The following is a 23,873-nucleotide window of genomic DNA, read 5'->3' on the forward strand; positions in this document are numbered from 1 at the left end:
ATGGAGGTGCAGTGCTAGAAGGCACTCAATAACAAGCCCTAGCAAATCAATCTCTCACCAGTCTGTGAGAATCATTTCCATAAATATAACACAGTTACTTGGAAGATTTTCTTCTATGCTGCTTTTCTCCTCCCTACAATTTTGGTATAATTAGCATAGATATAAAATACTTCTGCATCCAGCTGGACTAGATGTAAACCATAAAATCATCAATTACCATGATAACTTTACTGTCGGTGTTCCTGGGACCTTTCCCATAGATATCTTTAACATCTGCCTCACAATAAAAAGACAAAATTGTATTCTTTTGCTAGTATCACAAGGCTGACCTCATTGTGACCAAACGTCCTCTGCTGCTGTGTTTGTTCAGTGTGTTACGCCCTCCACCAGACCCACCATCACCCCTTGAAGCTGGGTGATGGACCCGATTCGCAGGCTGCGTGTCAGCTTCTCACATCACCGGCCGGGTCCTCAGAGAAACACTCTGAGTTTATCTCTGCAGTCATTATGGGGAACAGCACCTTGATGTTTGGCTTCATTAATTACTTTTTAAAAAAGAAACAAGCAAAAGATGCTCCGTGTGCGTTCAGAGCATTATACAGAGAACGAGCTGTGAGATGCCTACTTACATCAATCATAGCTAACACCTCTGACGGCTACAAACCACCCAAACCAACTCTCTTTGTAAAGGGAACACTGGGGATCTGACTTCCTCATCATTTACTGAATAGTTTTTACTCACAGTAACAGCTTATTCGGGGTGAATTTGAATCAGTGATTTAAAAAAAAAAAAAATCCTAACCTGCGGCAATAATCACAGTAATAAGTTGCATCTCAACAACATTAATTTGTAGATATTACAGCTACTATATTATCAGTGGTGTTTCTAGGTATTGTGAACTCAAAAAAATGGCTAGGAGTTTAAAGGCAGCAATTTACTCAGTTATTCAACACATCTGTCAAATATATTACTGAGTGGTAAATGAATAAATATTGGATTTCAATTGTTATGACTAGAAATAAATGGCTAGCCATTTTCCAAGCAGCAGCATTGAGCTACAGATTTTCAGTGTAGGCTTATTTAAGGAAAAAACAGAGTGATTAAAGTAATTCCTGTATTCTGAAAAAAAAAAACAGCTTGTGATTTGATAGATTAGATTGTTACAACAGAATTGCCTCCCTTTCACCACATCGTGTGCTCTCTGGAAAACAAACAAAAAAAGAAAGAAAGAAAAAAAAAAGAAGAAGAAAGACCAGCGCTGTGAAATTACTGGGTATTCCGAAGAGATCCTAACTGAATTATTGCAAACACCTGGCATCCAAAGACACATTCCATTTTGAAATGATCATTCCAAATGTTTACAAATATTGTGAAGATAAATGTTTAGATTATGTATCTAACACAGTAAGCAATCACTAGGATTAAATTCTATCCTGCATAAGAACTTAATAATTTTTCTGTAACAATTAGTTAAGACAAACTTGTGCCTACTGACGATTAATTAGAAAAATATTAACTATCAAAGAAGAACTGATGGTTAAGAATATGAAAAGAGAAAAAGAGAGCCTATCGCTTTTGATTGTCCTGCCACCTTCCCATAAGGATTTTCTCATAGAAAAGCACTGAAATACATAGGCAGATAACGAGAAATGAGTGTCTCCCGGATTGACAATGAGTCCATACTCTGTTGCTGGTATTTCACTCAGATTTGCAACAGTTTAAAAGAAAAAATCATCACAGGCTCTGAAAGAGGGAAAGCACTTAAATCACTCAGATTTTAAAGAAGTGCAGCAAAGTCACAATACAAGTGCAGAACAATCTCAGCTTCACCAGATGGAACTAAAACTTCGATCTGCATTTTAGCAGACACTGTGGATATGCTTTAAACCACCCTCAAGTGAAGTGACTCTATCGGGAAGTGCTGTTGCAAAGCGACAGACAGTATTAGCTCAAAAAAGCAGCTGCCACCTCCTCCTCAGGATGATAACAAAGATGATTAACAGTTCGGGTACTCATCTGGCTCTGCTGCAAGCGGAGGGCAGCAGCGCAAGTCGAGGCTCTGCCTCTGAAACAAACTTCCCAGCCCGATGTGCGGGAGCTCTCCTGCGCTCACAGCGCGTGCACAGACGGTGCCTGAAGTCATCCCTTCCGCAGGCAAACAGCAGCCAGCGGGGAATTCTGGCAACAGCGCGCATCTTTCAGCCCCAAAACATCATTTCAGGTTAGATCCAGAAGTTAAATACTCTGCTGATGTGTTACTGCTATGCCCTTATGGTCAAGATGATCAGAGTGGTCTCTTAATTTGACATTTTAGATTTTCCCAGTCTTTATCAACGTGTGTTACAGACTGTTGAGGGAACTACATAACAGGATTAACTAATGGCAATAACCCTCTTTTGTCAGAGAGGATTACTGTCATTCAGCACTAGGGGAAACTGAAAACCAGGAGTTCCTTTTGTGGTATTCATTTAATATTCTACTCTGTAATCTGTTTGCAACAGTATTAGTGCAAAATGTCATGGGAAGATGTAAACACTCACCAGATTCCTTTTTGTACCTACAAACAAACCAAATGAAAAACAAAAAACAGTTTGTTTCCTGTCGCTCAAACGGTTCCAAGATCCTGATGCTCTATGTTATTTAACGTTTCAGCTGACTTTGGGGACATTGTAGACTGCTCTGATGAGGCATGTTCTAGTGTCAGCCAACAGTTTATCCCTGGCACGCTTGTCAATCAACATAAAACTAACAGACGGCTTTCTTTGTTTCAAATGAGTTTCCCCTGGTCATTAAAATTCACTTTTTATTACAGAAACTACCATTTGGAGAGAGCAAATTGAAATGTTTACGGTTCCTACTGAATCACCTTCTACTGAAGTTGACCACTGCAAAAAGAATTTGGAGAATATCAGAAACATTTCACTGCCTGCCTGCTACCTATTACTGGTTTCACTATAACCTGCGCCCTACAGAATGGGCATTTCATACAAAAGCCTGTAACCAACATTTTAACAACAGGACGGCATGATTTTCTTTTAGCGTTTTCAGCAGCAACACATAAAAACCTAGACAATTAAAATTCTCATAGGACTGAGCAGCAGGAGTTGATTTCTCCCTTCAGAATGCATAAAATACATGATATTCATCAAGTGTGTGCTTTTCAGAAAGTACTGGTTTTCTTACTCTAGATATTGAGGAATTAATGTTCTCTTAGATTTGGAAACTTTTGGAGAAAGCACACAACTCTACAGAAAATTAGATCTAGAATATGTATTCTGGGCAAAATTAAAAAAGCGTGCAAGTTTCCAGCACACACCAACTTCGTTTCTGGGATATGTATCAAGAAGCTATCCAAATATATCCTGACAAAACATCACGATTTCCAACAAGCCTTTGTGAAACAGACTGCAGCATGATGATTTGTAATGATGTACAAATCATGTAAAGGAAGCCACTATTTTATCTGAAGTTCCCACATGAGTAAAAGTAGAAGCTGCTGCACATACCAGATTTCCTTTTCCTTTTTAATAAAAGTATATTAAAAAACAACAACATCAACAAAAACCCCTAACAAACAAGGTTTCCAAATCATTATCTTTCTTCTCTACAGGGAAATTGTGCATATAGCCTCTAATTATGCCAATTATGAACACGTGGGATTTTAGTTATTATAAACACACTTTCCTTCCACTGACAGTGATTCAAATCCCATCCTACAGATTGATTTGCAGCCCTTAAAATCAGACCCTTTCTTTTGTTAACAAGCACCATCCCTTTGCAACTGCCATTGGAATAAGATGGCAAAATGAACAAGAATATCTCCTCTTTTTACATTTTCTACAGACTATACGTAATTAGTGTAAAAAAAAATGAAATGGTTTAAGATACTGTCCTGGGCAGGGCAGCACAATATAAGCTAAAAATACTAACTATAATTGGGAAGAAAATAAGACAGGAAATAAATGTCCAAAACTTACCCCAAATTCTGTGCATGTACTCTAATCCTTAGGTCACAACTAAATCCTGCAGTAACTGGTAGCAATTGCCCATGAGAAACAAAAGCCCAGACATTTTACCGAGGAGCTATAATTTAAGTAGCTTTCCTTTTCCAAAGCCAACATGCTTTTATCACATCTCTGCGAACAGTAATTTTTTGGATACAAACCCAGCGTGCTACCCTGTCTTAACCACTATTGCCACTACTCTCTCCTTCATACTGCAGATTCATATTCATTTATGTCCTAATAATAATATTTATGAAATATAACACTTGGCATATACAGAAAAATGCAACTTGGCTGCTAGCATTCATAATTTTAGAATGCAAATAATTAGAATTAATTACTGTTAGGCAGCCACACGCAACATTCCTGACACACCAGTAGCAAAGCACACCTGATGTCTCCCCAGGTTCTACAACTGACGTGCGTCTGTATCCAACACATGGGGATAAATTCCTCCTCATCCCAGTCGCTTTCATGAAAACTGACCTAGCAAAGAAAGAGTCCCTTAAACTTCAATCCATACCCAGTCCTCCCTAGAGACAAAAACTTGTCATATTAAGGCAAGAATAAATTGTCTTTTTATGTTATTAAAAATCTCTATTAAGTGGAGTGACTCCTCTTGAGTATTTTGCAACACAATTAGTCAAGAGAATTTTTTTTAAAAGGGTCTTAAAGGATGCATTGTTTTAGCAATTTGATTGAGCCGTATTCTCTGAATAGAACTCCCAGAAAGAACAAACGCTGCAGGTTTTCCTGAGATTCTCTTTAACACAAAAAGCCTGAACTTGCCTTGTACTGGATGGTGAAGCCTGAAGTGTCAGGAAGAAGGCAGTGTGTATGTGTGCATCTCTTTTACCCTTTTCTCTTCTCAACCCTCTCACTGGTAAAAGCAAATGGAAGAATGGTTTGAGAGATCATGAGAACCCCATGTCCTTAGGGCAAGAGGTCTGAATGCCCATTCCGGCAACCAGAGTTAAAATGGGCCTAAGGAGATAAACTTTGATGAAAGAATATCATATCCTCTTTGTTACAGGTACATAGAAGGTAAAAGGTACATAGAAGAATGAAATAATAACAGTAATATTATAGTTTCAACCTGCTGTGTTCCCAGTCTTTCTCTTGCTTTTGGTTTTGAAAAGAACTGATAAATACTCTTCAAATACAATTTTCAAATCAATTTTGCATCTATCCTTATTAGTTTAATCTACACCATGTACTTCTCATAGGCTTATGATAATGGTACCTAAGATACGACCAGAAACCTTCCTAACATGAAGACACATGACATCTACTGCTCCACCTTTGTCCTGTATGGACTGTTATTCTGTTATATAAGGAAATCGGATTAGTTTGACATAATTTGCTCTTGACAAATCCATGTTGTCTGTTATCTTCTGAGCATTTACAGTTTATTTATTAGTCACAGTATTTTTCTAGTTGATCTGAAGTCAACTGGTCTACAATTTCCAAGCAATTCCACCTCTTTCCTCCTTTCCAGTCTTCTGATACCTCACTCATCCCCCCATGACTTTTCAAAGTTAGCCATTAATCACACTGACATCTCATCCACCATTCTTTAACTACATTAAAACCAAGGTCCTCAGACCCAGCTGATTTCAAAACATCTCATCTAAGGAAGTTCCCTGCCCACCTGTTGCAACCTTTCCCTTTGCATGCACTGGAGGGCATCAACCCTTTCTTTGCTCTTCCCAAGGTGGACGTGTAGACCAATTTCTTGTTACTGTGGAAAGCATCTGCCAATTCCATCTCACTTTTTTCTCTGGCCTTTCTGACACTGTCCCCACATGCTTATTCTATAATGTTTTGTCTAACCCAACGGCCTTCACTGCTCCCCCTATTTGGAAAGGTGCTTCTCATTATCATCATGGAAAGTTTGCTAATTCAGCAAACCTGACCTCTTCCTACAGTTGCTACCTTTCTTCTGTGATGGAGTTGTTTTTATGCCCTCTTTGTATTTATTTATTTATTTTAAACTAAAACAACTGAAAGATTTCTTGAAAATTTTGCCTTTCCACTACTGTGGAGTTCTTACTTCCCAATCTGAATACGTCAGTACGCTTTCTTTTAAAGCACTACTTTCTTTATATATTATTGTTTTTGCTTCTTGTCAGATGGCTTGCAAATGTTATCATTTCATAGCCTCTCTCACTCCACTTACATTAATTTTGTATCTTCTTAAATAGTTTTTCTTTCTTGACTAGATACAAGTTTAGAACTTCTCCTTTAAAGCTGCTTTCTCTATCCAATACACAAAAAAAGCTTCAAACATTCCAGACCATACTGGTTGTATGTCTGGATTGGGAAAAATTCCTATTTGCACAAAGTCCTGTGCTTTCCATAATTCTATGTAGTAACACAAAGCTGCACCCACATGGATCCCTCCTGCCTCAGTGGCCGTTACAAGCTGGCTCATAAATCATCATATCCAGTGCTATCTCCCTGTATAGGCTGCACCCCTGAGCAAGTGCATGCCATGTACTGAAAGACAAAACATCTCTCCTTTTTGGTTGTTTTTGCTTCCTGAAAAAGCGGTATCCTTCACAGTAATAATCTAGCTATGTGAATTATCTGATTAACTCTCTTTAATAGCAACTATAAATCACGATCATATATCAAGCTTTTTTTTTTTTTTTTCTTATTTACTTCCCTGTTTCTTGGATTGGAATACACTTTTAAGGTGATCTGGAAGCAATCCACCAGCCTGTTTCTTGTACCAGTTTTAAACACATGAACAATCACTTCATACCTCTGGTTTGGTAAATGCTTGACTAGTTGTAGCTATCTGTATTAATGTCCAAGTTTTTCCTATCCCCCTCTAATTCCAATTTAAAATCTTTGTGACCACATTAGCAAGTTAGTATGTAAACATGTACATCGACTTTTTCAAGAGGTGTGTTCTAGTGAACACATTTGGTCACCTCTTGTATTATCACTTCTACTTGTTAAGAAGAAATTGGATGAGGAAGAAAACAGCAGAATAAACAAGTAGTTCCTAAATCATACTGTCAGGAGAGTTCCACTAACTGGTGTGGGCTGGTCCAATTACCCTGTTTTTTGCATTAGTAACAAGCTGGGCAAAGTCTAACTCTACCTGGAAATGCAGCAAAATCCAGTGGATTCAGAGGTTTGACAACCTTATCTACATTGTGCTAAAAATCTCCAGATGCTAGGATATAATCGAAAATTTAAAAGCAGTACTACCTTTTCCTACCTTGCTTCTCAAAAGACTCAACCTTCTGATTTTCTTATACACAAATCTCTCATCCACCCTTTTTCATTTTCATTCAGTACTACTGCAGATTATTATCTGGCTGTTTGTAGGTTCAGCTCTACATTTCCAAAGAAACAAAGCTGGAAGTTTTATACAGCTCTCTTTCACAGCCCAGAATGACATAATATAATATTGATCCAGGAACACTGCTGCTGTCATGCAGCTGACACTGTGATAAAGTAGTAAAAGTCATCAAGGGTATACCAAAAATTGTGTGGCAGCATGTCTGCAATGCAGCTGCGAAAGAACTGATGCAGCAGTAGATATATATGGAGTAAGAGTCTTTGTCAGAAAACACCAAAAAAGTTCTGCTGATTCCAATGCACAGTAATGTCAATATAAATGATGACATTTTTAAAAAATCCTTCTTATCCCGTTTTGCTCACTTACTACCACACTACATAATTCTACCTGTTTTAAATGGAATTACGAGTTTGTGTTGTGTTTCATTACAGCCACTGAAACAAGGAGCTTCTCTTAACTAACGATTTACATTTTCAGGGCACGCTAAACTTACACTTGGCTAAAATAGAAACAGAAGTTTTATTTAAATAACAAACAGATGAGAGACAAAATGTTATGTTGAAAGATTTTTCTCTGATGTCACATATATTTTCCTAAAAATTGAGTTACTTCCGCATCTTCTCCAAAAATCTCAGGATGTATCCACGAATTCTTTTAAACAGGGACATTTATAATAGCTAGTATTTTCTTATCCATAGAGCTTAGTCTTTGACTTGGAACACAAGTTATTTCACTTGTGAAGTAATAATGCTATACTACACAATGCTACTGTTATAACAACATCAAGCAATAAATATTTGTATAGTCCAGAAATTTACCCTGGGCAGGCTTGGTTGCTGTATCTCTTATCAAAATTACATAAATGTAAAATGTAAGACCTCATTGAACCAACTTGAGGACTTGCTCAAGTACTCTCTGAAGACAAGCACAGCTTTGTATTTCTGCTGCAGCCATTATCCATGAAAAGCACTGCCAAAGGTGCACACCTTGATTGAATTCTGGCTCCTAGAGGAGACTGCATCATGCATCAGTCCACATGGTAGAGGTCTGGGCAGTCCAGTAGCTCTGTGACTTGTAAGGGTGACACTGGCTGCAGATGACAGAAGTTCTGTGGATTTTGTTTACATTTCTAAAAACCCTACGTAATTACACATACATGCAGCTAATGCTTAAAGACCACTACTGAGACAACACGAGCACCCCAAAATTATGCAAGTCCAGAATACAGGTTGCTTTGTGCAACTAGACTCCTGCTGGTATGTCACAGCCCTTCATCGCCACCCCAAAGGAGAACAGTCCTGGTGAAGTACACAAAATGCACTACAAAGTAAGTCAATGTCTGAGCACGTAAAGGATCATTTCGTAACTGCTTAACTGAAAAACACACATAGCTATACAGTCTTCAAAGTAAAATGTGTCATTAAGCATAAGATAGATGGGGCAAGAAGCTAAGAGGAAGAAGTCTGGCAAGATATGATGCAACAGATGTTGGATAAAGTTTCAGATTCAAATATTAAAAAAACATTACAGAGAACATGAAAAAATGCTCATTTGGTAGTATAATTCACACCAACATTTTGAAGTAAAATCAGGAGACGTTAAAAAAAAAGTCAGAACTGTTTTTGTACGTTCTCTGATGCTGCCTCAGCTCAAGCTCTGTCCCTTCCCTCACCCCCGTGGCATCAGCAGGGTAGCAGGGGTGGGATGGAGTGAGCGAGAAGGTCTGTGAAATCTTTATTACAGCTCTGTTGTAAACCACCAGAAGACAAAATAGACAGTTCCAACTAGGAACAGCTGTTATTTTCCAATTAAAAATCACAAGACCAAAATATTAATTTTTCAAGCAAGTGTTCGGTTTGAGAAGCCACAACTACATTTCCTAGCAATATATTATTTTCTTTTTATTTTTTTTAAGATAGGCTGCTGAGATGTGTCTGGCATAAATAAATTAATGTAGCAAAACAGTTTATTGTCTGCTGCTGATATGCAAACAACTCCATTCCATATTGTGAAATATTGTCTCAATATGTAACGAACTGTAAAGGATTTTCCTTTGGAGGGGGAAAACGATTTGTTGACACTTTTCCAAATGTTTTACGTAGTAAAGTATTAGCTCTGTTAGACTCTGAGAAAGATTATCTTTTGCTATCATAGAAGCAAGTTAATAAAGTGACAATAACAAACTGATGTATCTGTCAAAGTTTATAGATAAGGATGTCAAGCTATAGGTTATCAGCCTACAGTACTGACACTGTTCATATATCATAGCCCCCCAACACACACACTGTCAGCATTGTTTATTTTCAGTCAGGAGTTAAATAATGACCATGTACTAAAAATGCCTTTGGGAACTGCTTTGTCTTACATACTGTTCACCTGTTTACTTCAGAGTAAGTTTTGAGTTGCTTTTGTTTAATTTTGTTTGAACAGCTGGTATTTATCAACTTCAAATGGACTTCAGGTCAATACACAGCAAAAAATTTTGCTGCAATTTCTACACTTGTTACACACACACAGCTTGTAAAATGCTAATGAGAACACCTTCAGCATGGCATCCAGATTCAGAGGAACACAAAAGACACCAACGGTATTGAAAGTACATCAATACTGAAAAAGGAAAAGAACATACAAAATAAAAGAGGTCTGATGTAATGGATCCAGCAATAGAAATTATAACCATTTTGGACTGTGCTCAGCAAACAACAGCATTTATTACTTGCTTTCTTACTCTTTGTATTTTCATTACATAATTCAAACCTGTTTATTCACAAAAAGGTGGATGTTATGGGGTAGTGACTGGGATTTTCCTGTTTGTTGTTTTGCAGCAAAGGCAGAGAAAGAACTGGAGCAAGTTCTTCTGAAGTAAGAAGTAAGGCTGCAAGGAAGACACAGCCATTAAAAAATTGTTTTATCTTGAAATCACCATTTTTTTTCTCACATACATAAGAATAAAATTAAAAGACTCCTATGAAAATTATTTCCTAAGAAGTTCGATGACAAGAAACAAGTTACACTAAACACTGGAAAAATACATCAAAATGTGAACAGGTAAGTTCACAGTGCCTAGATATAACCAGGAACAACATAAAGGGTTTCCATCTATTTATTCTTCTTTCTCTATATACCAGGCAAAGTGACAAAGATAACATTCTACCAGAAATCTCATCCTGGAACTGACAGCTCTAATTGTCATATTTGACTAAATAAAAAAAGAATGGGAAAGATCATGAATTCTTAATTCAAACAAGTTCCTATTACTTTTTTTGGAACTGTTGTCTGAGTAAGAATCTCAGGATATAGGATGAAATTTAACATAACAGTTCAAGAATCTTTTTTCTAATCAGTGGATTTTTTCCTAAAACACTAAAAAGTGTTTTAAAAAATTGACAAATAAAAATGGTGTATTTGGAATCTCCATTTAATGATGAAAGGAGAGGGGAAGGAATTATAACCAAAAAAAAAAGTTCTTCCTCCCTCAACATTAAATTGAGCTTTTTAAGTATGAAATTTAGCAGAACTTTAGCATGAGGGGTTTTGTGCCTTATACTACCCTGCAAAAGAGCAAATAATATGAACATGAAACAAATGATAAAAATTAATTTGACACCACTTAGTACTACATGGCCTTCAACCAAGAAGACCACACATCCCAATTCTCCTGAACTTGACTTTGTAAGAAGAGCCGTATCAACTACAAAAGCAAGTAATCTGAAAGACTTGAAGATTTTTTTTTAAGAAGCATTAGTTTCTCATGAAGAACACAGATACACTGAACCATGAGGCACCTAAATATACATGTCCATAAATAAAAGCTTTTTTTTGTAGTCACTGAAATTACAAACCAATGAAACATCATTTATTCTATGATATTCAGTTTAACTTAGATACCAATATGCAAAAAAAACAGGTTGATTTATGTAAGCAATATTTTTCAATCTAAGTATTACACAAAGGACTCTGAAAAGCCAGCTGAACAGCCCAGATTTGTGTCACAGTTTCCAATCCAACTTGAAGTGAATAAAAATTACATAGTTTCTTTAAAAGGTTTTGATCAAAACCACCCTATTTCAACCATAATTTACATAGCTTTTACAAAAGCTACTTCAACCATTTAATCCGTACGATGACTGCAAAAATCTCTGCAATGTTTGTGAAATTCATTTAATCCAACCAAATGGAGTAGGAAGCTAACAGACCTCCTGAGCTTCACGTTGGAAACTTTTTCACAGGAGCCTAAGTCTATTGTATAAGAGAAGCCAAGGGGTGCCGAAGGAGTTGGTTGCTATGGTGGCATCTCATAAATCATCAATTATTGTCTGTTATTATGGAGGTGACAGCCTCATAAAGAGATTTGCATTTTCGGCTAATTTTAAGATTTTTTCTGCAGACATCATTTGCTTTGTAAAAGAAATGTCATGACAACCATAGAACACTTAAGCTTGTTATCGGGTAGTCAGGCATTCACTTGGCCCCCGTCACTTTGGCATTTGAGCATCGTAGCCTCTTTTGCATTATTGAGTAGTTTATCTTTACAGTTCATAAATATATTTCTAAACACGGGGACGGCATAATAGGAGAATGGCGGCAAAAGCAATGGAGGGCTCCTGGTTGCCACGGCAACCTAAACTGATCAATTCCCTGTCACTGTTTTAAAAGAGGCACCACTCTCCTGTGGCCCGAAATACTAATTACAAATGCAGGCCCTTCGCTAGCATGTTCAGCTTACAGATTAAAGCAGTTCATGCCTAATTTATCATTTAACATGTCCTCCCACATTTGTAGTGCCGTGCAGAATGAATAATAACTTCACTTGTTTACAGCATTTTCAACTTAATTTCACTAATTAGTTTTGCAGTTGCAGGAATTTTCAAGGCTGTGAACCCTGGCTGCCATGCGCAGGCCCCGTGCAGGCCCCACAGGCCCCGCGTGCAGGCCCCACACACCCCACAGGCAGGCCCCGCAATGATCGATACATGTCCCATAGGGATGTCCCCCTTTTTTCAAAAACATTGCTTTTTAAGTGACTGGGATTTATTTTTAATGGGAAGAGAAAGGAAATGATGGAAAATCTGATGCAGTTCTATAGCATAACAATTCGTATTGTACTGTCTAACACGAAGACAAAATACTGTGCCTTGCCCCTGCAAAAAGGATCTAAGTGATGACACTTCCCAAGCCTTTGACACCGTACTTCCAGTCAAACTTCTGAAGCAAAAGTTGGCTAACACCTGGTCATTTTCCTTCTACTGAACTTTAAATATACATACACACATCTATACGTGTATGCATCCACGTGTGCATACTTTTAGTGCATGCACATGAGCTTCAGCACAGTATTTACAAAATCCCAAGCACCACTACCCTGTCTGTTCACTCAGATCTTCCTGACAAGCACCTGCAAAAAAAAGTGTCTTGAAAAAAACCTTTTCTGCTCTCTGCAATCTAAATACAGGACAGAAAATGAAGTACTTAACAAGTGAAGCCAAACTTGTTGCACCCAAAATGCTTTCAGTTATTATTCGAACATTTATGAAACAGAACCTACTTAAGACAGTTAGTAATTAGGAGATCCAAGATTTGACATTCTAATATTGGGAATATTCTCTGACCTTTCTGCTCCAAATAATGATATTGTAAGTTTGCATACTCCAAAACCCTCTGTCGTTTGAAATGGCAAAAAAAGACACAACCTGTAAGGTTCCTATCTGGCAATATGAACGGTTTTGTGTTTGAACACTGCCGCCCCTGGGGAGCTCAGGGAGAGGGAAGGGATTTTTGGTTCCTTGGTAATATTTGTACTATCAGAGTCACAAAGGAGATCATTTGACAGCCTCTGCCCCAGGCAGCTCCTCCCTGTCATCAGTTTTACAAAAGGGCTCCTTCCCAGAACTCCTGTTAATCAACAAAAATTATACATCCAAAGAAAGTTAAAACCCTTTAGTGGCTCTCGGGGGACTTCACAAGAGGGAGCGACGAAGCGCTTCCAACTGCTGCTCAGCCCGGCAGCTGCAGCCTCTGCACTCCAGGGGCCCCCAATCCAGTCCAACAGCCTGTGCTCACAGGTGCTGCGAGCCTTCCCGCACCAGCTCGGTGGCTGTGCAGCAGGATTTCTGCATTACCGCAGTGTCAAGGTTAAAGCTCCAGTGCCCTTATTTCAAAGGGAAATATGGTCAGCTCGAAGCCATGAAAACTAATCTGCGCACAAGCAGCCGTCGATCAGGAACACTCACTGAACAACACACGGGCTGGAATAGAAGTTTACGCCAAGGTGGTTTTTAATGAAACGCTGCTTCTGCCTTCCACAGTGCTTAGTCGTGTTTCATATAGTCCTGTTCCACAAATCATATTCTAACAAAAGAGCCAATGGAGGGAGGGGACAGGGGGAGTGCATGTATGCATCAATGAGTCCGTAACACAGCCAAGGCAATGGCTGCTAATAGAAATTTGTTTAAAAAAATCAGCAACAACGGAACTTTTTTTCACATATAATCTACATTCTCTGTGATTTGCATTTGTTTGGTCTTCTATTATTTAGCTCCTAGCACTCAAAGTGGATACTAAAGAGAGCATTAAGCAGAACTGAATTTTATAAACATAATCTGAGAAACAGGAGAAACAGCAATTAGGGGCATAAAACTGAAGGGACAGCACATGCCAGCTTAGAAGAAGGACAGGCTGGGCGTCAGTAAGGAGGAAGCACAATGTGCTGTGCACCCAAGCACAACCTGTGCTCCTTCTGGCACTGCTGCTGCTTCAGAAACAGATGCCCTCCTGGACAGATGCAGGAGACTACAGTAGAGTATTGGCCTACCTTCCCTCTAGACTCTTAATTCCTGAGGAAACACTTCTCTTTCAAGGAACATCCTTCTCTTACTGCTGTAATACAGCAAAACTTGTACTTAAACCATGCAACGATAGGTTGCACTCTACTTCCACAGAGCACCCTTCATGTTAAAACCCACTTCTAAAGACCTTTACGGACAGTCTCCTCGCCCAACCCCTCTCTATGAATAAAGCCAATTCCAATAAAGGCAATTGCACAAAGGTAACACACCAGTGATGGCAAAAGGAAAGTCAGAGCACAAGCATTCATGTCCATGCAAGCCAACATGAACTGTGGACTCCTTACTCCAGTGCTGCTGCTTGTTTGCAAATAGTCATACACTAGCAGTCCATGCTAGCTTTTCACGTCCAACTTTTTCATATTTTCTTGTATACTTACATTGATCTCCTGTCCTCCAAAAATCAAACTGTAGACATTAAGTAGAATTGAACTACACAATAATAGCTATCAAAAAAGCAGTTCCTATGTGACTGTACATAATCCCCCACAGAACTGACCATTCTATCTGCTAGTCTCATTAAAATGCTAATTCAAAACTTAACTTTCAAACAATACTAAAATAAAACGAATTATTCATCTGTGCTCTTGAATCCATCTATTATTGTCTATCTATTATTGTTGGCCATTGACCATAAAACCGTACAGCCCAGGCAACAAGGCTGTGGCCTGGCAGGTGCTGGAGAACAATCTGGACTCCCAAGTAGTAAAAGGCAAATAAATAGCTATTGACTGTACTTGGGTTTTGCCTAAACTGAACTCTTTCAGCTGCCAAGTTGTGTGATACTTAGGTCATATGTGTTTAAGGCATGCAGCGCTAACTGTGCACTACTAACTGCTACTGAAATAAAAATTATCTATACTAAGAATGATCATTCTATTTTCATAAAATAATTATGATCAATGCTCATGATTTGCCTTTTATGATTACATACGCATTCAAGATCTTGCTTCTTATTTTGGTTGAACACACAAGGCTGGTGCACTGAGTACTGGCAAAAAAGCAGGATCATTTGACTATTTAAAGAAAAGGTTGTTCAAGTCCTGCAGTATTTAACACTTCTGTATGTTTGCCATGACACTGTATGTTTTAATTACCATCTCATCCCTACCATTCCTCTTATTTCATGGACTTTAGCATTCATCACCTGCAGAAACCCTTGGTCCAGAATATCCATTAGAGTTTACAGAGATGCCAGTCCAGTCACTTTAGGTTTTTGCCTGTCAAACTATACTTTTAAAAGAAGATGGTATACTGTTAGCAACATAATGCATCAAGGGTCTACATCGAAACAGAATTTCTCCTGACCCAATCCAAATCTGTTGGTTTTCAGCTTGAAATAACTAAAAGATTCCCGAGAGTTAATATAGTACCTTCACATTATTAAATGTAACATGCAGAACATTACATTATTATGCTACACATGGCTAAGGAATTTTAGTATTCACAGGATTATGGTAATTAAGTCTTCCTTCACTTTGGGTGATGTGACACTTGCTTGACTATAATGTCACTCCACTTAAAGTCTGTGTAAACAACATTATCTTAGTCACTCTGCATTACATTTCCAACTGTGAGCAAAATTACAAGGTCAGAGTGGACAAGAATGTAGGTAATCCCAAGGAAACATCATGTAAATGACTAGCTCAAGGTTCAAGCTGGGTTTTCAAGGGTGGTAAAAGGCTTATGTACTACACCAATATTTTAGTATTGTTTTGTAGAAGGTACTAGCAAAATTCACTTCAATTTGTAGGGACAGTTAGTCAGTCAGAACACTGCAAACTTTCTTTTGCCAGTAAGGACTCAGCTGTCAAAGATATGCAAGGAGTAAAAGAACTGATTCTGCACAAAAAAAAAAAAAAAACCTGTATGAAACTAGCAGATTATTAATTAAATCTGTAAGTGACAGATGCAAACAAAGAAATATATATTTCAACGCCATCCTTAACATAACATAATAAAATCTCCATTAAACTGTCAGTCAGGCAGCTGGGAAAAAAATATTAACCTCATTGTTAAAACCAATTTGTCTAATTCACATAGTTGAATTTGCTTTTGCTTTGAATATCAAATAGGAAAGCATTTACAGTCTTTTTTTCTTTTTTTTTTTTGTGATTTTTAACTGTCAAGCAGACAAACGTACAACTGAATCTCTTTTACCCTAACAACACACAGGCACTTCTCAATCTATATACATTTTGGAAAAAACACTGCTGAAGGGCACAACGATGCATGGCCAGTTAAGCTGGGGCTGCTGAAGCTACCAGTAACAGTGGCAGCCTCCCTTCAATAACGCTTGTTTACTTCTCAGCCTAGTTGGTACACTTTTTAGCCTTAAAATGGGTAAACTACCTAAATTTAAAAGTTGCAATCCTACAATCAGCAGGTAATAGCTTTCAAGTCTATTACCTACATGGGTTTGGAAATGTACCAGTTAACGTCTTGTAAGTATCATAAAATTAACTGAACAGACAAAGACTTGTTAGCAGTTAAAAATTGCACAAGTTGTTCTAACACTGTAAATACACAAACATTCAAGCCTACATACTCGGAAGCCTAACAAAAACCAGGTTGGGCTGGGATTTAGCTAGCCACATCCATACTGGGGCTGTAATAATTTCTGGGAATTCCACTGGCACAGAAGTGGTACCCAGGGAAATGTCACTGACATATCAGACACTCTGAAATGTCATTTCAGTCATTTCTATCTTAAACAGGAGCTGTGGGAAATTTAATTAATGACAAAACTGAACTGTTTCAAGTTCTCTCAGGTAGGAATTATGTTCATAAGTTCACTGATAAAAACAGGTCTTTACCAAAAAACCTACGGGAGTAAAATCTCTCCATGCCGACTTTAAAATTGCTACTGTTAAGAAAGTGGATTGCCAAGAAGACCAAAGAGCCTTCCCCAGGCTCGCTCCTGATTTTATGCTGCAGACTCACTAGTTTTAGTAAGAATACAAAACAAAGTCCATAATCTGATCAGTGGCCACTCAGCCTGCATTCTTCTTAAAGTTTAAAAAATAATCTCTTTCCACCACTTTCCACTTGCACAATGTACAAATTTGGCTCTTTCTTCTTTGCTGATGTTATCAAAATGGCCATATGGTCAGAGTAGGGTTTGCATCTCACTGAAAGCACAAAGTTGTGCATTTACCTGGCTGCTTTTGGAGTAAGTTACAGTGGAACTGGTGACAATGCTCCCTTTTGTAAATTCATGGAGGGCTTTGAAGATGAGACACAGAGACCGCTTCCCTGTCAAACCTAAATTAAAAGAGCGTAACTCAGTTATACCACAGATTATACGTTACAAATTATTTGTAGCTTTTTGAAAGTCGTTTGCAGATCAATACAGCACTCAAACTTAAGGTCCAGAAGTATACATCCTGCCACTAAGGCCAAAATCAAGGTACAGTGCTTGGTGTGAAGGAAACAAGGTGTCTTCCAGCTGGGACTGCTTGGAGATCTATGGACAGGAAAGGATGTGCAAATACAAAAAGCAGCAGATCTGTTCTTGGGAGACAATGGGACAGACAGAGTGGGGGAAAGGAATGGGAAGGAGATGGTATCAGTTGGTTCGAAGCAGTCCAGAATTCCACATCATCTAGTAACCAAGTTTGGTACAAAGTCCATTAGGCTCCCAAGGCTTGAAATGTGGATTGAACAGAGGGCTGACAGCTGATCCCACAGGCTGAGCTGACAGAAAGCTCTAGTGAGTTGAGTGTGTCCTTTACGACACCGGAACAGAGCAAGGGATGCTCTCAGTGTCTTCTGATGTCTTTGAAGAATTCTGTTGTTTTAGCCCATTGTCATAATTAGTTATAATAAGTAGATCATTCCACAGAAGAAGTATTTCAGTATTAATTTACAAATCGTACCTGTTATTTATGGTATATATTAATGGTACTTTGGTATGGTATACATATAAATATATATGTATGTATAATATATAAATGGTATACATTTATAATGTATTCTTACTACAGGATTTAATAGAAAAACAGATAAAAATGAAGTGCATATAATATTACTAATACAACCAGGCAAAATATAGGGATCAGTGACTTGGTGTCTGCTTTGGCAGGAGCTGAATTTGGTCTAATGACTTATGGTTCTGATTTAGTGAGGGTTCCCTGTCACGTACGACTTTGTGACTTCTTTAGTATGTTTTCTTTAAAAAGTAAAGGTTTTTTGTATGAGATTGGAATTTAATTGTTTCCTTTTTAGACAAATATGCTTTTGGATGGATGCTGATGGAAAGGGCAATCAGATGTCAGAAGGGCAGCAGTACAGTGAGATTATGTGCTGAGGTCTAGGGCAGGACAGGCAAACAAGGGGGGGATTTTGGATCACTTGAGCAGATCCTTATAAATAAAATCTCAGATAACAGGCTTTGTTTATCCTGCATAAATGCGTATCACCAGGTCAAATCAACTTCTGTTATGTTAACTACTTAAGTTACTTTCTTATTAACAAATACGCCTGATAACATAACAGAACTCTCTCATCTGTGAGCATCTGGAATGCAATTTAAAAAAAAGTAAGAAATTAGGAATGTCATGTCCTGCATCTAAAAGCAATGAACTGTCCTCTTCCCATTTGGGAAAAAGAATAAAATAAATGGCAGCAAGAGAGCGCTTGTGTGGCAGAAAGTCAGCAATGCTCGTATCTCATGGCACAGAAACTAGGAAAGAAACTGTCAATGCTAAGCATGCAAAGAACGTCCTGCTTTGCAGAATACCACACTGTTGAATTAGACATATTAGACATTACATATTTCAGTTTCCAAAACATTGCTGAGGCTATTTAGAATGAAAATATTTGAAATCTCTTTTTAGACTTGATAGCCGTGTGTGTGATGATGGCACTTTCTCTGTACCCATTAACAAAGCACTCCCAAACATGATCATTAAAATTGCTACTAAATAAAGCTGAAATAGAAAAATACATAAAAGCTTTTGATTCATTCACCAAATCTCTCCCCCAAAATCAAATCTGTTGTCATCCCCCACCGCCCACCCCATGCAAGCATGAATACCTGAAGGGGGAGCAGGTAAAGATTCCTTCAGAAAAAGACAAAGCAAAACACTCGCTTCTCATTGAGAAGATTCACACTGATATATTTCGATGCCCTACCAAAGTGATTAGTTTTGTAAAATTTGACAAACACTGCTTTGATACTGTTCCTTCTCTAACAAACTGATAACGGTCTTAGAAAAAAAAACACCACCCCCCACACCATCCATACCCATACACCTGCCCACACACTAAAGACAAAAAGCTGCTGAACGGCAGCTCTCCATAGGCATCTATCCCCTCAGACACCATGAAACAAATGCTGAGCTTCCCAAGGCTGCTGCTCACTGTGCTGCTCTGCTCCCCTGCCCCTCGGACATCCGCAGGTGGATGCTGCGGCCAAGGCCACTCACATGCGCTTCGTCTGTCCTTGGCCATGGGCACCACGCTGCATGCAGCCACCCGAGGTGTCCTTGGGACGCCCGATGGCACCCAAGCATCAGGGCAGAGCTGGTCCCAGAAGCAGGGAGCCACTGTAACTTCTCTATGGAGGGTTCCCAACTCACCAGGGCACTCCTGCAATGCAGAGACCAGCCAGGAAAGCCCCTCTGTCCTGTCCGCAGCACATCTGTTCATTACGCACTGCACGTTTTCTTGCACATACCAATGACAAAAAAATAACAACAGAAAGCATTGTCTTTAACTGCGTAATGAGGTACTTTCTGAAAATACGTCCTTCAAAAATATCACCTTCTTTGGCAGCAGAAGTAACTTGAAAGGTAGACATTTTATCATGCAATCCTGGTAGTACACACTAACATCTTCCTTCCTCTGTATGGCAACAGAAGTTAAAAGGCTTCAGTGTGCTTTTTGCACACTACAGTGCTGAACAGACATAAATTTGAAGCATCTGAAAATCAAGCAAGTCCTACCAAGATAGCATTTCTTTACATTGTCTGCCCAATTCTATTTAAGGTAACAGAAACCTGCTTTTTTGGTATTTAGTATCTCTATTTCCAATGGTTTAACAAATTTAAAATTCATTCTTTGCGACTTTAACCCCCTGGCGGTGAGAGTGCTCCCTCAGCATAAGAGTTATTCAAAACACACCCTTCTGTGCCAAGAACCTATCCCTAGGAATTGCTGGGACTCTAAGGACCTTCTACTTTTTGAAGAGCTTCAAACTAAGTCCAAATCCCATTAAATCTAATGATATTCCTTTTCTCCTTTTACAGTTACCCTAAGACCACCACCCAGTAGCTCACTATTCCTTTTACTTCATTTTTTGATTTCTCCTTCCTCTGTATTTAGTCCTCCTTAAACAATGTGGAGATTCACCACTTTTACTCCTAAATTTTCTAATAATTTCTTACAGATTTTATTACAGTCATGCTGGCAACACTACTAAATTTACTTCCTTTTCACATATGCTTGAAGAGATCCTTATGTAAGACTCATTTGATTCAATGCTCACTACAAAAAATTGAAAGAAATGTAGGAAAGCCAAACGTAGTTTGTCTTTGCCAATACCCAATACCAAGTCATGCCACTTGGTGCAAGAAACTCGAACGAGTACCACTCTACTGCAATGTGCTCGGAGGACTAACTCAGATGACAAAAAAAGAAACCCAGAACTTTTATCTTGCTAGAAAACATGAGTATTTTAGCTCACTGCAATGTAAAGTGACCATATGTGAGGAGATGCCTCCTCCAAACCCCTCTGGGATCTGTTTCCCTGTGCCACTCAGCAGTCGCGCACGCAGACTGCAGCGAATTTCATTCCGACACCGCACTTCACCAGAGCAGCTCCCCCAGAGATGTGCACTTCAGTTATTCCAAACATCTGGGGGGGAGGAAGGGGCAGATTCGAGTCTTCAGCAGCAGAAACTTGTAACAAAAACAAAGATAACGCTATTATAGATGAATTCAGTATCCATCATAGCAGGCATACAAAATACCATTTTTATGTGTTTCAAAGCACACAGTCCCTGAATTCTCTCTGAATTGACTGACTATAATTGCCATATATATTGCCATATATCTGTATTGCCATGCAAACAGCAGTCTTAAATATTTTTAGAACTCAGGGCTAGACATTTTTTCCACTTTTTATTTTTTCTTTTAAGTTGAAGCAATACATTTTTTTTAAGCAGAAAATATTCCACTACATTCTCATTTAAACAAAATTTGGGAGCGTATTTCAGAGGTACTAGAAGAAAAAACGGGCATTTTATTTCTTTTCTCCACCTTCTGTACTTCGGTAATATTTTCACTTTTTTTTTTTTTCCCAAAGAACTTGTGTTCCAGAATGACAGAAAATAGAAAAACAGAAAAATATTCAAACTTTGGAGTAGTCCATGCTTAAAATACTATACAAAACGTTAACTTCCTTAGCACGTTGAGAAACTGAACTGTCTCTCTTCTGTACAGAGTTTCTAAATTATTCAGGGACTACATTCTACAAATGCATCTGCGCGAGTACAAGTGTGAGTCAGTTCCATCTATTTGATTCTTCTACACGTGGTACTTCCCTGGTGGTTATCTAATGAAAGTGATGCTGAGCAGAAAGCACCGCTGAACACAACTGGGTGTAATGGGAAAGTCTGGTGGGTTTGAATAAGTCCTTTTAACTTTTTTTTTCTAACCTCATCCATTTCTGACGTAAGTTGCCATCTTGATGACTGCTAAGCTCTCTTTTGTGTCCTTCCAATTTCTGGTCCTGAACCATACATTAAATACATGTGTATGTTGGCTGTCAGAATAAACAGGACAGTGAGTGACATAGTGTTATAGTATGGAAGGTATCGTCGTACATCTGATCTCTGAATGCTATTACAGAACATCTGAACAGGACTAACACTAGAACAGCTGTACAGATTCAGGTCACGAGTCCCTCCATTTTGTCCCCAGCACCAGGTACAGCCGGGTGCCTCGGGAAGGATAAGACCTGGGCAATGATGTGCACGATTCCTACCCCAAAGCTCCCTGAGCCGCTATGGTTTGGCGATCTGGTTGGTAAGTCCTGTGCACCTCTGCTCCACATCCTTGCCCTTCAACATCCTTCAGCCAGGAGTTCTGCAGGTGAACCACCCAGCTCATGAAGTGCCATCCTGTTTGTTTGCGTAACAGAGTTTTAAGTGCACTTTGCAAACAAAATAGCAAAGACTTCTGCTTGGAAAGAGTATTAATTTTTATGTATCTATTTCATTATGTATAACACCACTTAAAATAAAAAAAAAACATCAAGTGCAGTAAGCCTGCAGGCCAAAGTACAATGGGTTGGAGATCTCTGAAGACCTAAATACTACAACGGTAGTAAATCTGCAAGCTATTCTCCTTCAGAGTGCTACAGCAATTACGAATGTCTTTCACGGAAGAGAACAAAAAGTGTTGTATTCTTAAGATAATGTCATTTTTCCATTCTTCCTGAGACTGAAATTATATCTAACAGACATAACTTAAAGATCATAAATAAGGCCAAAAGGAAGAGTTTGCAGTGATTGAAACAGCATCGAACAGCACTGTTCACTCAGGGGACCTAAATAAAAATCCACATTCATTATTCAGGCTGTTACACAAATCAATTCAGATCTTTAAGTATCTGTGTACTCCTCTGCTGGACAAGTTTCTAGCTGCTGCATTGCTGAATCTACTAGTCTCGCCTTTAAACAGGTTATGGGTAATCACAACTTCTTCCTATTTCTCTTAGAAGCAGAGTTCATAGCTCCAGGTATGCACGGTAATACTTTGGACCACAGACAGAAGTAACAAACTTGCAAATACTCCAAGCACAAGCTTCTTCCTTTCATGCTCCGTGAAATGAAATGGGCTGGATATAATAATTATAAGCAGCTCTGTATCATTTATGAGAACATTATGCAATCATTTCAGTGGTTTGCACAGTCCTGGAGGGTGTTTACTGGCTTTCCTATGTATTTTAAGAGGTAATTCTTTTCATTTCAAATTCTAAAAATTGTTACAGTTCTTGCAAACCTACTTCCATCCTAAGAATTCACACCCTCTGACTTGCAGTGCTTTGTCACTGAAAAATACATAAAAACTTTCTATATTGTGCCAGTACACTTTCTTACGAGTTCCTTAGCTTTGGCTCAAGCAACCCTAGAGTTTCTTTTCTGATTTTCAATTTTCTTTTTCACAAGAATAATACAGGAACCAGAAGAATTTAGAACTGTAAATATTTCCAACACTTTTGTTAAGAATTGCTGCTGTTTGCCTTCATTTTAACCAGCTTAGATGGGTTCTCCTTTTCCTTGAGGATACTTCACTATTGCCCACAAAGGAAATACACATACATTCTGCTAAGTAGGCGAGCTACATTTATGTTTCTATTGGTGTTATATGCCACAGCTACTGATAACAAAAAGTTGTTTATGTACTCGAACAAGAAAGCCAAAATTGACTTGAAAGGAATCTGATGAGTCTTAATGCAAATAATACTTAGACCCAGCCTGCGAAGGCTTCAAAAAGCTTAATGATTTTCTCAGATGTGCTGTAACAACAAAGAATCTCATGGTTCAGTGTCAAATGTCTGCTAGAAGCCAATGTTCATCACTACCAGAATGACTTGTTCATCATAGATTCCATCAATAATTGCTGCAGTATGTGAATGTGATCAATGGAGCTCTCATCAAGTATAAATCAAGCTATGTATTTTCTAATGGGACCTTCACCAT

The 23,873-nt window shown here is 38.4% G+C and overlaps 1 protein-coding gene across 5 annotated transcripts in view; it reads right to left on the reverse strand.

The window, feature by feature from the left end:
- Positions 1–23,873, reverse strand: part of DACH2 (dachshund family transcription factor 2) — a 354,632-nt gene that overhangs the window by 243,374 nt on the left and 87,385 nt on the right. The gene's annotated exons all lie outside the window — the stretch shown is intronic.

The sequence above is a fragment of the Netta rufina genome (genome assembly GCF_964035555.1).
Source record: "Netta rufina genome assembly, chromosome: 12".
Classification (NCBI taxonomy): Eukaryota; Metazoa; Chordata; class Aves; order Anseriformes; family Anatidae; genus Netta; species Netta rufina.